The sequence below is a fragment of the Lynx rufus genome, unplaced genomic scaffold, assembly GCF_022079265.1.
Source record: "Lynx rufus isolate CCGP_SWC_20201006 ecotype Redwood Valley unplaced genomic scaffold, mLynRuf1.p SCAF_7, whole genome shotgun sequence".
Lineage (NCBI taxonomy): Eukaryota > Metazoa > Chordata > Mammalia > Carnivora > Felidae > Lynx > Lynx rufus.
The window spans coordinates 87,597,988-87,615,245 of record NW_025814889.1 but is presented as its reverse complement, the minus strand read 5'-3'; positions in this window follow the sequence as shown (position 1 = coordinate 87,615,245).

The following is a 17,258-nucleotide window of genomic DNA, read 5'->3' as shown; positions in this document are numbered from 1 at the left end:
AAAATGATCTAATATAGGATGTTTATTAATATTTATTATATGTTAAATTATGCATATTGATATATAGTGTCAAGTTGCTAACATCCCAATTTACGTTACCGTCAGCAGGGAATTTATACATTCTTGTCAACACTGAGATTTATCGTTCTGTTTAATCTTGGTTGAGTTCATCTTGTTTTAATTTGCAATTCTTAATTACTAAAATGATACACATGTTCATTGATATATTGATCACTGATATTTTTATTAATTATCTTTTCATGTATTTTATCTATTATTTTCATTAGAGGACCCTGTTTTTCTTTATAGTTTTATGAAAGCTCTTTGTAAAGAACAAATGCTTTGTGTCATGTGACCGGTAGTTTATATTTTGTCTAGTCACTGTGTTAGCACACACTTTGTGTGAGCCCCCAAGCCCCAGTCTATTTTAATCCATACTTCTTTTACTAACTTGGAGGTAATCTTGCCTCTCTTTTTTTGTTGGGGGGTGGGGGGTGGAATATCTGGATACTTTTAAGACAGTTTCTTTTACCTTAAAATTAAAAAAAAAATGATTATTGCCAATATATATCTAGGTTTAGTTTCTTTCAATTATGGAGTAAATCTTTCCAAGCTTAGATTTCAGTTTTCAAAGAAAACCTTACTGGGGCACCTGGGTAGCTCAGTCAGTTAAGCGTTGGACTCTTGGTTTCGGCTCAGGTGATGATCTCATGGTTTGTGAGTTTGAGCCCTACATCTGGCTCTGCCCTGATGGTGTGGAGCCTGATGGGGCTTCTCTTGCTCTCTCTCTCTCTCTCTCTCTGCCCCTCCCTTACTCAAGGCACTCTCTCTCCCCAGATAAATAAACTTAACAAACAAACAAACAACAAAAACAAAGAACAAAGAAAACCTTACTTTTACTTTGCATTTAATAATGCTTTTGTCTTTTTGTTCTGTTTTATTTTTTCCCTCCTCTCTGTTTCTAGATCCCCTATTGTTTGTCTCTTTGGCCTCCTGGACTTGTCTTCTTCTAGTCTTATATTTTCTGTCTTTTTGCTTTATTTTTTTTTTTTTCTTTGCGGGGGCGGGGGATATTTTCACCTTTATTTGTCTAAACCTGTGTAAAATTTTATATATTTTTTATACTTTTAATTTCTATGTGCTATTTTGTTATCTTATGTTCTCCTGCCCCCCATTTGTAAATATTTCTTGTTACATAGTTTTGCTTCTAATATATATATTTTTCCCTCCTTTGTTACTTTAGTTTCTGTGTTCCATGCTAGAAGCTTTTCTCAAATAACGGAGAGTTAATCCCAAACTGTCCGCTCTGGAAACTCTGGGCACGTCACTGGGGCTTATAGAATTTGAGATTCAATTTAAGATGATGTAAGGCTTTCATTGGAGGCCCAGCGATGTCAGTACATTTGAGTTTTCCCTTTTGGACTGGCCAGATTTCTTAGAGAAGAATCCTTTAATCTCCTGGCTGAGAATGTCAGAGAGTTGAAAGGTAAGAGCGGCTGGGGTGAGCAGTTATGTCTCACTTCACCATTCTGTAGTTGATTCAGTAGGGTGCCCGTAACCTCTCCTCTCTCTTGGGTTCCCCTGTCCAGACACTACCTGTGTCTCTTCCCAAATAATAAACCTACAAGCTTTTGCCGGGTTGGCAGGTGGACAGCTGCCTAGTGACATAGAATGATGGAGAGTAACTGGAGATTTAATTGCCTCTCAGACAGCGTTCACCAAGGCTCCTAATTATTGCCTTCAATCCCTCACCCTTTCCACACCTATCTGCTGCTTTCAGTCCCCCATTCTCTGATAATTCTGCACTGCGAGCCTAGAGAGTCTCTTTCCTAAGACCAGGAAATTCATTCTAAAATTTGTTGCCATTGCCTCCTACTTAGATGCGTCTTTCAGTCCACCCTCTTAAATCAGAACACTAATGATGCTTTAAATTTTCTTTTTTCTGTTTTGTTTTCTTTTACATGTTCTTGTTAGGCTCTCTTTTACATCCACATATCTGTTTTCCAGTTCCAAACTTTTACTCCACATTCTGTTGTTGCAACTCATTTGTCATCCTTGCTTTCATCAAGTCCATTTTTCTTGAATTATATGGAAGTACAAAGCAGGACTTTAAGAGAATTTTTTAAATGTCATATATTTTTACATGATGCTGTGAAACTGGTTTTAGAGTTACTATAATCTCTCCCTTTCATTAAAAAATAACATTCTGCAGCCCTTGTTTTTTTCTTCCTATTTTCTCTATTCCTATTTTTTGTCCACTGGGTAGTAGGTCTTGAATTTTCTCTCCTCATGTGTATCCTGTTAGAATTCTGCTCTTGGAATGTAAGTAAGACATTCTGAAGTTATGGCCAGTTCAGGTACCTGCCTGGTTTCTTCTTAGTGTTTGAGGTAGCCGTTGTTATAGGCACCAGATATATGCAGCTAATTTGGGACTTGGCATGGGCTTTCTTGCTAGAAACACAAGACATTCCCACCTTCTTCTGAAGGCTACTTAGTACCTGTGAAGTCAAGGGAGGGTATCATTATCCTTCTGGTTTCCTTTCTTTTAAAAATTTTTAATCTTTATTTATTTTTGAGAGAGAGAGAAAGAGAGAGAGAGAGAGAGAGCGCACAAGCAGGGGAGGGACACAGAGAGAGGAAGGTACAGAACCTGAAGCAGGCTGCAGGCTCTGAGCTGTCAGCCCAGAGCCCGAAGCGGGGCTCGATCTCACAAGCCGTGAAATCATGACCTGAGCCGAAGTTGGATACCCAACTGACTGAGCCACCCAGGCGCCCCTGTCCTTCTGGTTTTTGTTTGGTCTCTCAGAACATCTGTTTAATTCGGAATGCTCAGACGGCATCCTCAACAGTATGCTCCCCATTCCACAGTTGGCACTGCTCATTTGCCAGTTGTTCAGGCCAGAGTCTTCGGCAGTATCTTTGACAGCTTTCTTGCTATTTCTCCCCATATCCAATCAGTTGTAAAATCCTGTTAGTTTTCATTCCTAAGAGCCTTTCAGATCTGAATGTTCTCCATCTCCACGGTCTTTGTCTTCTTTGAGCTATTGCAATTCACTTCTCATCCAGTATTTCCTGACTCTAATCTATTATCCACACAACTACTGAAGTGAAATTTAAAAGTAAATGTTTGGTGGGGTACCTGGGTGGATCAGTTGGTTAAGCTTCTGAGTCTTGATTTCTGCTCAGGTCATGATCTCACATTTTGGTTCGTGTGTTCAAGCCCCGCATCAGTCTCTCTGTTGTCAGTGCAGATCCTGCTTTGGATCCTCTGTCTCCCTTTCTCTGTCCCTTCCCTGCTTGTGTGTGCACTGCACGTGTGGTCTCTCTTTCAAAAATAAACAAACATTTAAAAAAAGTAAATATTTGGTGATTTTACTTTTTAGGAACTTTTTAAAAAAATTTTTTTAACGTTTATTTATTTTTGAGACAGAGAGAGACAGAGCATGAATGGGGGAGGGTCAGGGAGAGGGAGACACAGAATCTGAAACAGGCTGCAGGCTCTGAGCTGTCAGCACAGAGCCCGACGAGGGGCTCAAACTCACGGACCGCAAGATCATGACCTGAGCCAAAGTCGGACGTTCAACTGACTGAGCCACCCAGGTACCCCTAGGACCTTGAAGATAAAGTTAAAACTTAGAACACAATTGACAAAGCCCTGTGTGATTTGTCTCTGGTTTTCTTCTTTAGGTACCTTCCCTCTTAGTGTGATCCAAACGCATTCTCTTTTGCAGTTTCTTGAAGGCACTGGGCTCCTTTGTGTGACATTTGCCTCTGTGTGGCTTTTGCATTTTATTGCCTTATTTGTCTACCTAAATGCAAGCTATTATTCACGTCTGTTATCTCCCCCAGAAAACTTTTCATATCCTTCTAGGTTAGTTTCAAAGGGTCACATAGTACCTTGTACCCTTTATATGTCTTATCTTACATTTAATTGATTATTTGTACAATTTATTTGTTAATGCTTACTTTTCCACTTAGCTATAAGCTCTATGAGGATAGATGTAAGTATATTTCATGTTCAGCATTGCCTGTTCCTAACAGTATCTAGCATAACTAAAATGATAACCTGGTCTCCTCTTTTAAATATGCTCTTCATTTAGATTTCATATTTCAAAACATTGAACAGAAATTTACAAATTTACATAATTACAAAAGAATTTAAGAATTTAATACTGATACCAGATATCCTTGTTTTTATTTTATTTTTTATTTTAATGGTGGCAGGTCTATACCCTATGACCCAGCAGTAGCACTGCTAGGAATTTACCCAAGGGATACAGGAGTACTGATGCATAGGGGCACTTGTACCCCAATGTTTATAGCAGCACTCTCAACAATAGCCACATTATGGAAAGAGCCTAAATGTCCATCAACTGAGGAATGGATAAAGAAATTGTGGTTTATATACACAATGGAGTACTACATGACAATGAGAAAGAATGAAATATGGCCCTTTGTAGCAACATGGATGGAACTGGAGAGTGTGATGCTAAGTGAAATAAGCCATACAGAGAAAGACAGATACCATATGGTTTCACTCTTATGTGGATCCTGAGAAACTTAACAGAAATCCATGGGGGAGGGGAAGGAAAAAAAAAAGAGGTTAGAGTGGGAGAGAGCCAAAGCATAAGAGACTCTTAAAACCTGAGAACAAACTGAGGGTTGATGGGGGGTGGGAGGGAGGGGAGGGTAGGTGATGGGTATTGAAGAGGGCATCTTTTGGGATGAGCACTGGGTGTTGTATGGAAACCAATTTAACAATAAATTTCATATATTAAAAAAAGACTGGATAATATTCCATTGGAAAAAAAATAATGGTGGCAGGTCTAGTGTTTCAGCATTAAGTATAATGTTGACTTTTAAAGAAAAGTTTAAAAATTACATTTAAGAAATCTTTTTCTCTTTTTATTTTAAGTTATTGGGTTTTGGTTTTGGTTCAGAATGTATTTGAAAGTATAGAATTAGAGAAATTCTGAATATTTAAAGTTTAAAAATGGATAATCCTATTATTTCTAGTATGACTTGAAATACATTATTTATTTGGGCTGTGAAAGGAATATTCTTTCACAGTCTCATGCATTCAAGAATTTTTTTTTATAATAAACCTAAAGTAGAACAGGTCTACTATGAGGAGACTAGATCTTACTATTTCAGGAAATACAATATAGTTTTTTTTGGTATTGGCAGGTTCGATAGTCACTGAATAAAGGTATATATCATTGTGTAGTTGCATGCTTAAAAAAAGATAAACATCATAAAGCATTTATTCTTTTTTTGATTGTGAAAAATTCATTAGGTGAAAAATATTTAGTTATTTTCGGGCATATACTGGACATTGTGTAGGCATCAAAAAGCATTCCATAAATTATTTGGGGAAATTTAATGTATTCCTATGATTGATTTGCCTTGTGTAGCAACAATCAAAAGAAGTCAAAGAAATCTTGAATTAGTTTAACTTAGAATTTGCTAGTCCTTGTTTACTTAGAGGAGTGTTTCTCAATTGTTTTCTCATTTTTGCACTCTAAGGAGTTTTTAGATTGTTTCCCCCCTAATTGATCCCCACTCTTTTAAGATTTTAATACCACAGGTATACTGTATATCTGATTGTGTGCTGCATATATATCTGTGACTTATAGTTAGGGGGTAAGATTTTTTTCTCATAAATCAATTTTCACCCTTGTTGAAAATGCATGACCCAGAGTTAGTCAATTTTTGTTAGTGTGCTATCTGTTTCACAGTACTCTTCTCCTGTCATTAATCATCATTTATCAAAGTCCCCAATAACATATTGACATAATAGACCTTAAGGATTTGGAGGAGCTAATATCACCTAGCAGATCAATAATCTACATTTTAATGAGTTCGTATGACAACATATTTGAGGGAAAAAGTTCTTTCATATATCATATGATTTATTTTATTCATGTCTTTTTCATGAGTGTGATAAGAAAAAATACTGGCCTATTGAAGTACTAAAATTTTTGTTCAGTCACATCAGCCTTCTAACCTTAGTGCTGTGAACACGTTTCTTATCAGATTATCAAACCATACTGTTCCATAATTTTTACAATAATATATGTTATTGGGCCACTGAGAAATATTCTTAGTATTTTCTATAGTTTCTACTTTTTCATATTGTGAATATCATGTCTGTATCACTAACACATTGGATGCCTGGATAATAGGAAGTCATTTACTTAGTAATTTGTCTAGTCATGATATTTGGATGTTAATAAAATAAAATAAACAGGACACAAGACAAGATATTAAATTACCAAACAATGACTACTTAGCTGATCACTCATGATGAACATGTCTACTTTTCCAAATAAATTGTTTATAAGTTCACAATGACTGTGGGAGACTGCATTTGTAGGATAAACAGATTGAGAGACTAATTTTAAAAGGTATTATACATATCTGATGACAGTAGTGAAAAGAGAAAAAAACTTGGGTCAAGAGAATTTAGGGTTTAAGCTGAATTTCCTTGAATAAAACATATCATCTCTGAAATTTTAATTTCTTTATCCATAAAATAGGAATAATAGGTGCTTATTTTTCTATATCCTATACTGGATTGATAGATAAAAAATGATAATGTGTGTGATATTTCTTTTAAAGGGCCGTAAAATGTAAGTTATAGTTTTTACTAGATGTATGATTTAAATTTTACTGATACTTTTATAAGTATTGATTATTTTGAAAGGCATTTCTTGGGAAATAAAATTAAAGTGTAAGTCATATAGGGAACATTTTCTTTCCCTTTTGAATATGGCACATAAAATGATCAGTCCCTTAATTATTTGCATATACATGAAATTAATATGCTTTTGCAAATATATACCTGTGGGAGTATTTTGAGGAAACCGAGTGTTACCTGTTAGTAGAGTGTTACATGTTGTTTTGTAATGTATTTTCAAGTTATAACTAGTTCACTGGAAGATTCATGTTGAGAAAATTAATTGAAAATTTTACCTGAATTGAACCAAACTGCATTAAAAAAGAAATGAAAATCAACTATAGATAAACGTGACAGCTTCACTAATAGAGGATCCATGGAGAAAATATGTTATTAGGTTATTTGTGTAGTAGTTTTAGCTTATGTGTTTTTTTCTAACTTTGCAAATGTCTTATCTCAGTACAGATGTTACCTAAGTAAAATCACCTTTACTGTTGTATTTGTTTCCTCACAAAAATATGCTGCTCTAACATTGATATGAAACCCTGTAGCAAATACTCCTCCAGAATGCTGGTGCCCACTAGACATTTACATCGAAGACAGATGAAGCACTTTTTTTCTTTGCAATTTATATATTTCTAAAATTTATGTTAAATGAACTTTGTAAATGAGACCTTTTAAAAAAAACACTGAAGAAATTTCACCTTTCTAGGTAAATCATATTAACATATAATTATATCCCAACATATTTCTCTTACACATTTTATATATAATGTGTTTTTTCAAAGTAATTTATACTAATCAACTCTTTGAAAACAATTAAGTTTCAGAAATAAAATCAAATTCTGATTGTCTTTTGTTTTCCCTTCCAAGCATTCGTTCGTTCATTCATTCAGAAACATGGGTTGAGCATTTATCATATGTCACATACTGCTTAGGCTCCAGGAGATCATCACAATGAATTAGATCATTGTGCTCTCAAGGAACTCATCAACTAAAAGAAAAGCACATTTGTGAAATGAAAGTATGAACACCATGAGTGTTTAATAAAATCTTACCATTCACAGATAAGGACAAAGCATGTTCACGTGTATATAATAACAACAGCAGAAGAACTGATAGAGGCAAGTTCATATTAAAGTTGAAAAGTGCAAAAAGTACCAAAAAAAGTTACTAAAAAGTGCAAAAATCTGTCAGCCTTAGAGTGTCCATGTAGGTAGGAGATGGCTGATGTGTTAATAGATGAGTAAAGGACTTGTATGGGAGGTAACACGTAGGTGGTGAGAAGGCAGCTAAGGGAAGGATGAGAAATCCATGTGGGAAGTAAGAAGGAAGGGAGACTAAGCTATGATCACAAAACAACTTGTTTGATGAAACACCCCTGGGAGATAAACTTGAGTCTTCGGTTTTTCCCCAGTAACAGCTTGGATTTTTGAAATTGTAGAACTTTTACCACTTTAACTGAACAGTTGTTCTAATCTCTTTGTGTTTTTATGGAGGACATTAAATATCTCTATCAAAATGTGACTGTCATTCTCAGAGCTCTTTGGTCAGGTGATTGTTTTAGGTTGCAGTTGCATTCTCATTTAACCACAAATCAAGTTTTTATTTTAATTGCAATAATATTCAGGTTATATGAACAAAGACTATAGCTTTAATAAGGTGTACCTTTCTATCATAGAAACATTTAAAACCTGTTATTCATTATGGTTTTCTTACTTGAATTTGTTTCGGGGTTATGATTTTATTTTATCAGACTGAAGAGTTCTCAAATAAGTCATAAACTTCTGTGAAGTTGTCTTTTTAATGAAAATACTGTATCACCTTGGTAGAAGTAGTAGGATGATTCCCACTCATCTTTCAGAAGTAGTTTTTGAACTTGAATCTAATCATTAAGAAAATGCTCTTGGAAGTGAGTATGTATATTTGATCAAAAGAAAAGCCCCAAATCCTAATAACTTGAAGAGAGTATGCTAAGGAATATGAGATATAAAGCCACAATAATATTTACAATGCATTAATAAGTATAGAGAAAAGTCTTTCCATCAGACTTGCAATGGAAATGAGACATGCAAAGACAGAACCTCTGAAGGTACTATAGGATATTGCTATTGATGATCGGTTCTAGAATTATTTTTCAAGATTCACTTTGTTGTTCTTTAGCTAAAGCTTCATATTTCAAAAAGAGTCTGGACTCCCAATCTGGGCTCTAAATGTATTACTTTATTTCACAATGTAGACTGGTAGCACTTTCAATAATATCATGAAAATGAACAAAAGCTTATTTTATATAAGAATTCTGTGGTCAGTTCAACACAGACATGGCATTGTACTGTTAGTGAAGAAATTATGAACTTATAAAATGAAATTAGGCAACTACCTATTCTGTCAATAGGAACATCCTGGACCCTTACCATACGGTATGTTGTATTTTTTGTATTTTTATAGAATCTTCTTTTGTGGATCATTCACACGAGTGGTAGTAGCAAAGGGCTTTAGACTTTAGAGTTACCAAATGATTGCTTATGCTTCTTGCACACGCTGGGGAGCTTTAAAATATGAAGTTGTAATTCCAAATGCTGAGATACTCTCTTTGGAAAATAGGTAATCTTTCCAGGGGGATACTGACCTATCTCAACTCTCTAGGGGATTTTTTTTTAATGTTTCAAATCTGGCTTCTCTCAAAGCCCTAATACTGATTCCTCATAGGGAACATTCCTGTGCTAAACAAATTCTTCATAAATCAAAGGTTGATCGTCAAGCCACAGCGTCTCATGCACTGCAGTGTTTCAAGGTCTCTGTATCATTTTTCTCTGGCCTAAAAAGGCAATGAGAAGCTTTGGGCTTGGATATTAGGATCCAGAATTTGCAGGTGACCAAGGTCTTGGGCATATTTGGAGTCTCCATATGCTTTTCCTTTTATCTAGAGATAGTGTCTCTGATTAAACATGGGAACATAGGTAAAAACTATTAATAATGCAAGTGAAAATTTGTGTTACAATTTTTATAGTCTCACTGAATGACTTATGTCACAGTAAAAAAAAACTCCTCTGTTGTTGGTAGTGCTATAACTGCTACAGACATGATCAGGATGGAGCTCTCTCAGACACCAGAGATTTAAAATACTAACTCAACTAATTGCCTTGGAAACTTCTTAGTTTATTATTTGACTTTCTTCTCTTTATGAAATATCGTTGCTCTCTGTGTCCTCTTTTCCTGGAACCCATCTCTGTCATGTCACACAGACAATTTCATCATGCTTAATTCCTTGTGACTTCAACTCATTTCTGTAGCTGGTCCTGAGCTCAACACAATAGCAACTTTCTTTGACTGGTAGGTAGTCTATTATGTATTATATTAACCTAGAAATGTACACTGTGCATATAGTTCTATGTTCTGTGGTACTGCCAGATGAGCTTGCTTTGTGGATTGTTTGTAAGGAAGGCAACAATATACGATCTAGGGATGAGCAAACTGCCAGTTACTCCTCATAGACATAGATGATTTTCTGTAAACTAATAATGAATTTTCACATGGCTGATAATTGTTCATGAGTTGTGCTCTTTAGCTAATTTCTTGCTTCTCTGTGAACTGTGATTGGTGATATTTTATTAAAGCACAGGGGGCGCCTGGGTGGCGCAGTCGGTTAAGCGTCCGACTTCAGCCAGGTCACGATCTCGCGGTCCGTGAGTTCGAGCCCCGTCAGGCTCTGGGCTGATGGCTCGGAGCCTGGAGCCTGTTTCCGATTCTCTGTCTCCCTCTCTCTCTGCCCCTCCCCCGTTCATGCTCTGTCTCTCTCTGTCCCAAAAATAAATAAAAACGTTGAGAAAAAAAAAAAAATTAAAAAAAAAAAAAGCACAGCGACTTCTTTTAGAAGAACCAAATTATTATTTCTGTTTACTTTCATTTCAAATTAGATCATAATGAAAATCTTTGGGTGTAATGAGCTTTAAAACCTAGTTCCTGGGGGCGCCTGGGTGGCTCGGTCAGTTGAGCATCCGACTTCGGCTCAGGTCATGAACTCGCGGTCCGTGAGTTCGAGCCCCGCGTCGGGCTCTGTGCTGACAGCTCAGAGCCTGGAGACTGTTTCAGATTCTGTGTCTCCCTCTCTCTGACCCTCCCCCGTTCATGCTCTGTCTCTCTCTGTCTCAAAAATAAATAAACGTTAAAAAAAAATAAAAAAAACCTAGTTCCTGTAAAAATGATCCATTTTAACCTAAATCATAAAGACTTAGTAGTATAAATTTCTGTATCTCAAAGAAATAAAAAACATTTGAAAATATGTAAAAAATGCTCCTTTTTTTTTTTTGGTACTACTGTAACAAGAAAGCAAACTTTTTTTTTTAAATGTTTTTACAAACAAGTGACTCCATATTCAGTTCTGAATACTGAAACACTGAAACTAGATCAATTTTCAGTTTTGCTACAGATTCTTTGAAATATTTTTCAAAAAACCAAACTATTTTCAAAATATTTTATCGGGAAAGTTAAAATCTTTTTCAAACCAGAGATGTTTCCCATTTAGTGTCAGTCTTAAGCTCAAGGCTAAAGTATTTTTTATTGGCTAAAATGTAGAAACGATTTAAAGTGAAATTCTCAGGAAGTCTCATTTGGCTGTTATAGGGAAGAAATTATTAAATGAATAATGAGAAAGTACAAATTTATAAAACTAACATCTTGTAAAATACCACCTTTCTCAATAATCTACGTTTCTGCATAAAATATTAAATCTTTTAAGAATTATCTCATACAAGCCATGTATACATTGTTATTAACATGAAACATTTTCTCCTCCCAGGAAACTCATTGATCCAGAGTTTCAGGATTGAAAAAGCAGAGGCCCTATATTCTAACCACTAATCAAAGCAGGAATCACTTCTATAACACTCCTGATTAGTCTTCAGCTTTTTAAATCTATTGTCACAGGCTTGCTTCACAACTTCACAAAGTTCACCTACTTTATTTTTTGAACCATTAACTTCTTTTGAAGTTCTGTATCATGTCTTTATATACTTATACATTTGTTTACCAATTTGTGCGATATGTACGCATCTACTTTGAAAATTAGAAGTAATAACATCTGTTGCATAACTGCAACTGAAAATAGGTAATGAGGTATCACATGCCCATTCCTTCTATGTAATTAATGGTCCTTTAAATGTCCCAGACACCTGTCTTCTCTTCTTTAGAATTAAAATCCCCAATTCTTTCAACTAATCTTCAAATCAGACTCTTTCCTTTATAATCTTTTGAGGACTTACCTCTGTGTATCAGAGGTTACTTTAATTATGGACTGGGAACTGTCCAAAGCAGAATAAATGGAAAGTATTCTGAATATTTTTCTATTGCTTTTTCTGCAGTTTTTTGGTCAACCTCACTTTTCTGGCTTCCCTCAAATATAATTTTCCCATTTTCTTGAGTCCCAGTGCTTCTTAAATAGCATACAACTTTGTTTTAAGAACAGAGTGTAGTAGGGTAATTCAGCAAACAAAGAAATAATTTCCTTATCTGACTCAGGCACCTCAGATCTGTAGTTACAGAGAGAAAAGACTTGACTGAAATAACCTTTCCTGATTGCCCTCTTTTCCCTTAGGTGAGGCAAATTTGTTCTGAAGTTAGTCTCAGTTTCCCTGCAAGGTCTAATGATACAAAGGCAGCCATTCCCTTGGTGTCTCTCTGGTTAATCTCAGCCCTCCTCTGTGTGTCTGGTTCCTTCTTCCTTCGATGAATCTGCTCTACTTCTCCATGCCTAGATGGCCACCCATAAACTCTCAAGTTTATACAACATCAGATGCAGGCACATAGTGAATCTGAGCCTGATGTATCACAATATCAAGTGAAAATTTCCGAGAAAGATGCCCTAAATAACTGTGGTTCAAGTTTAAATATGATTTGTGTAGAAAATTTCAAAGGGAAAGAGTGTCTACTTTAATGTTGATTCGCTCTTTGGTTTGCCCCAGTGTTCAGTCTGTGGCTGCTACTATTTTATATTTCTCATTTTTGATGAAATTAAAATATCATATATTTAGGGCTTCTCATTGAGGTTTTTGAAAAATCTAGGAACATCCAAATTTTCTTGACATAGAGTGTATGTTTTAATGTGACTTCAAGAAAGTATTTCACAGAGTCCATTAGGCCTTTGCAGGAGCATCCTTTGTTTATTTATTTATTTTTTAATATAATTTGTTATCAAATTGGCTGACATACAGTGTATACAGTGTGCTCTTGGTTTTGGGGGTAGATTCCCATGATTCATCGCTTACAAACACCACCCAGTGCCATCAGCATCCTTTAAATGGGCTCATCATAAAAACCTCACAAACCTGAATAAACTCAGATTCCTAACTTGGCCTCTTATTCTTCATACAGATTTATGCAATCCATTGTTTGGAAATTGAAAAGGTCAGGCATTTCAAAGGATTTGTACCTGACATTTTCAAGAACAACAGAGTTCAACTTTTAAAAAATCAAGAACACACTGTGCTGAAATAGCATCTGCCTTTAGAATGAAGGCATTTAGTTGCAGTCAGTATTTTGTCCTCCCCAAAATAAAGAGTAAGTTCCCCCATGTTGAAGTAGCCTTTTGATTGAGCAAAAATAGACCATGTTTTCTTTTCTTCTTTCCCTCCTATCCTTTGTCCCTCTGTAGTTAGTAAACCCATGTAGTTGGTTGAGAAGATCCATAACCTGTTAAGTGTAATTATTTTCTGTACACCTTTGAACTATGAACAAAAAGGAAAAAAGAAAGATTCCCTATGAATTCCCTACTCTTCCAAACAGCCTCATCCTTAAGTATACTGGTTTGAGACAGGCCCTTCTAAAATAGCCTTCTTTTGGTAAAAAGAAGCCCTATTTTGACTATTCTGAGTTTGGATAAAGGAAGAGCGCCTTTGATGTAGTGTAACACCACTCTTTCAGGAGCTGCTCTCGATATGGTTGTGCACTGTCCATGGCAGATATAGTGCTATGGGCCATGTTTACAATGGGACTCACCTATTGGTACAAGCAGACTGGGGGCTGGCTGACCTGTCACTAGTGTTGATCCTTGCTCCAGCAGGAAACATGGGTATGCATAGTGCCCTGTGTGAATTAGGGACTCCATCAGTCTTTGCTGAATTAAATGGAGGAGGCTTTGTGTCCGTATAAGATATTTTTTATATCTGGGATCTTGACTCTTTCATTTTGATGATTGACCTTGCTTAACATTGATTTCAGGCACCTCTGTGTTTTTCGGCTTCTGAATGCTGGCCTTGCCCTTACCTAAATTCTAAGTTTCCCTCATGATTTCTACTCCTGATCTCTCAAGTGTCTGTCTACCACTGTCCTCATCTTCCCACTATCTTGATATGACATTCTCAGAAGAGAAACAGAAACAAAACCCCGTAGGAAAGAAATACCATTATTTTATTCTGCTCCTTTACTGGGAGGCTGGTCATGTAAATAGTCAATTGTTTGTTCAACTGGTGATCTTGAATATTTAAAAGACCTTTAAGAAAAGGAAAAAAAAGCCTGAAAATCTTCCAAAGTATAATATAATAGATACTGAAGACAACAAGCTATGTTGAGAGTTACCTTAGAAACTAGGATAATTCCCTGGCAACTGATACCAAATTGTTTTGCTCTCTACCTGAGATTTTTCAGCTGCCTCATCTGTTGTGTCATCTCTCAACCAGTCCCTTTAGTAAGGCTTCTCTTCCTAGGATCTGTGCAGCTTAATATCTGCTCTTTGGTTGAATGGTGTATCTTGCAAATTAACATGTATATGAAATCAAAGAAAGGTTTGTCAAGGAACAATGGAGGTGGATGTTGAATATATACAACCTTATAACCAAAGTGAATTTAAGAAGTTTTAAAATATGCGAGGTTGATTCCTTGTGTCAGTCAAACTGACTGGTTGTGAAACATGCCAAATAACATTATCACTGATTTATCACACTCTCGATATAAATATCCAGGCACAGTGAAATACAGAACGGAGGCACTTCAGGCACACATATAAAAATAGACTTGAAGCAAATTAAGTCAGAATTAACCTCAAAATGCCCCTGCTTCCCACTTCACAGTGCACCAAATCACAACTGTGTGCTTTGTCAACTCGACTGGTGCAGCCTTGCGTTTGGTTTTGAATTACTGCTGCTCTGGGGGCAGTGAGGACTTGCCACTTCAGCATGATCTCTGTTAGCCTTGCTGTTTCTGGGTCTCTCTGCTTCAGAAGTCCTGAGAGCCTGAGCCCCGTGGACAGTCCACATGCTTTCACAGGTGCAGATCTTTGAATCACGATTTCACATCTTTGCATATAAGGCTTTTTTCTGTTTGAAATCTTTTTCCCATGTTGATGCCAACTTTGCCTGGCTAATTCTACCTTGTTCTTCTGGTACTGACTCTGATCCTTCTCTTACCTTCTTAGGCAGCATCTAAGACCATTTTCCTTTATAGAAGTGTCCCTTGATCCCCCCAGACTGGATTGGATACTCGCTTCATTGTATTATAGGACCATATGTTCCTCGGTATCTTAGTACTGACAACATTTCTGTCTTCCTGTCTTCCTGGCCCTATGTCCCTCATTGGACTGTAAGTTTCTAGAGGGCAAATGACTGCCTGTTTTAGGGCCCTAATGGCACAGACCGGTTTTAACATCTGACACAAGCCTGAGTGGATTCTCTGCTCTTGGGCTGTTTTGTCTTCAATGTTAATAGCTTTGATAACACCTTGTTTCCTCCGAGGCAGGGTTTCTTAACCTCAGCACTATTGACATTTGAAGTTAGATAATTATTTGTTGTGGGGGCCTGCCCTATGCACTGTAGGATTTTAGCAATATTCCTGATCTCAATCCATTAGATACAAACAGCCCTCAACCCCAGCTGTGACCACCAAAAGTGTATTCAACCACTCTCCCTGGGAGGTGAGAGGCAGAGTTTTCCTAGTTGAGAATTACTGCTCTCAGGATATTAATCATAATCTGAACAAACTTTCTATTTCTTCAAAATAATTGAAAAATGTACTTTTTATATAATGTTTTCTGGCAAATCCAATGCTTATCCTCCCCACCCCCCCCACCCCCCACTGCTGCCCCGCTCCCTGATACACCTGCTATATAATAGATACTCAAAAATGTCTGCTGAAAGTATTTTTAAAATGTTTGGAAAGAACAGATTTTTCAATCATTGAATTGCCCTCTTTTTCTTTGTTTGATTCTCTTTCTGCTTCAGTAGGAACAATGTGAAAATTGCTTGTAGGTTACATCTCAAATCCTATACGTGGCCTACAAGGCCCTGAATGATTCCAACTCTTCCTACCTGACTACTCTCCTCTCAGATGATTTTTATTTCCATTTAGAAGGACTTTTTCATGTGTCAATCTTTTGTCTGCCTTGAGCCTTGGAATGTGTTATCTTCTCTATCTGGAATATACTGCCTCTGTTCCCCTGCTCATGTTAATTAGCATGATTTGGGTTGAAAGTTACAGAAATTCATATTCACCAAACTTTGGAAAAAGGATTTATTGGAGGCATGCTATTGTATCTTGCAAGATTATATGAAGGGCAGGGTGATCAGGCCTTGGGTACAACTGGCACAAGAAACTTAAATGCTGTCTGCATGACCCCTCTGCTGTCCTGTCCTTTCCTCTCTGCTAGAAACTTCATTTTCTCCTCCCACAACTTTCTTTGTCCACATACGAAGAACAGAGCCACAGTGGTGTGCGGAGTCTCCCTCTTGTGTTGACTTCTACCACCTGTGAGGCATTGATTCTCTTCTCTTAGGTTTAGTCCCCAGAATTGGCTTACCTTAGATCAAAGGTCTATGCATACTTTAATCAGCTCAAGCTGTGGGCTAAACTCATGTAAAACAGACATAGCAGCACAGGGTTCTTTTCCAGATTTTTTGAGCTACCCAGCTAACCCCAATGTCGTCTAGTCAGTCAGTCCACTGGCTTATTATTTCCAATCCTTCAGTGCTCATCTCTGATGTCATTTACCCAAAGAACCCTAATTACAAGCCCTTGTAGCACTTTTAACTTCTTCATAATACTTATTAAAATTATAATTACTTTTTTATTGGTATAATTTGTTTGCCATCCCTCCTCCTCAGTAAAATGCAAGCTTCAGGAATGCAGCAACCATGTCGGTTTGTTCTGTGTTATTTTCAACAATTAGCACTAAGTCTTGCTAAAAGTACATGTTTGGTTCATAGTTATTGAATATAGGAATGAATTCCTGGACCAAGTCATAAGATTTCAAACCTAGCAAATCACATATGCAAGTGATGTCTTAGCAAGGAAGTGCTTAAAGTTTCCAAATTAGTCATTTACAGGAGTATTAGTAGATTCCATCTAATGCCTGCTATCTACACCAAGAATATGATTCCCATTCAAATACTATTTAAATACTATTATATACCAGACATGCTTTGCAATTTATGTAACTGTTAAGGTAGCACCAATAGTTAAAATTATGATGTGACTAAAGAGCAACACTCATTTTCATCCTTGTGAGGAGGATGCTGGAGTAGAGGAGGAATCTCATATGGCTATAAGAAGGCATACCACATGACCTTTGAGTCCTCAAAACTTAAATAGTAAT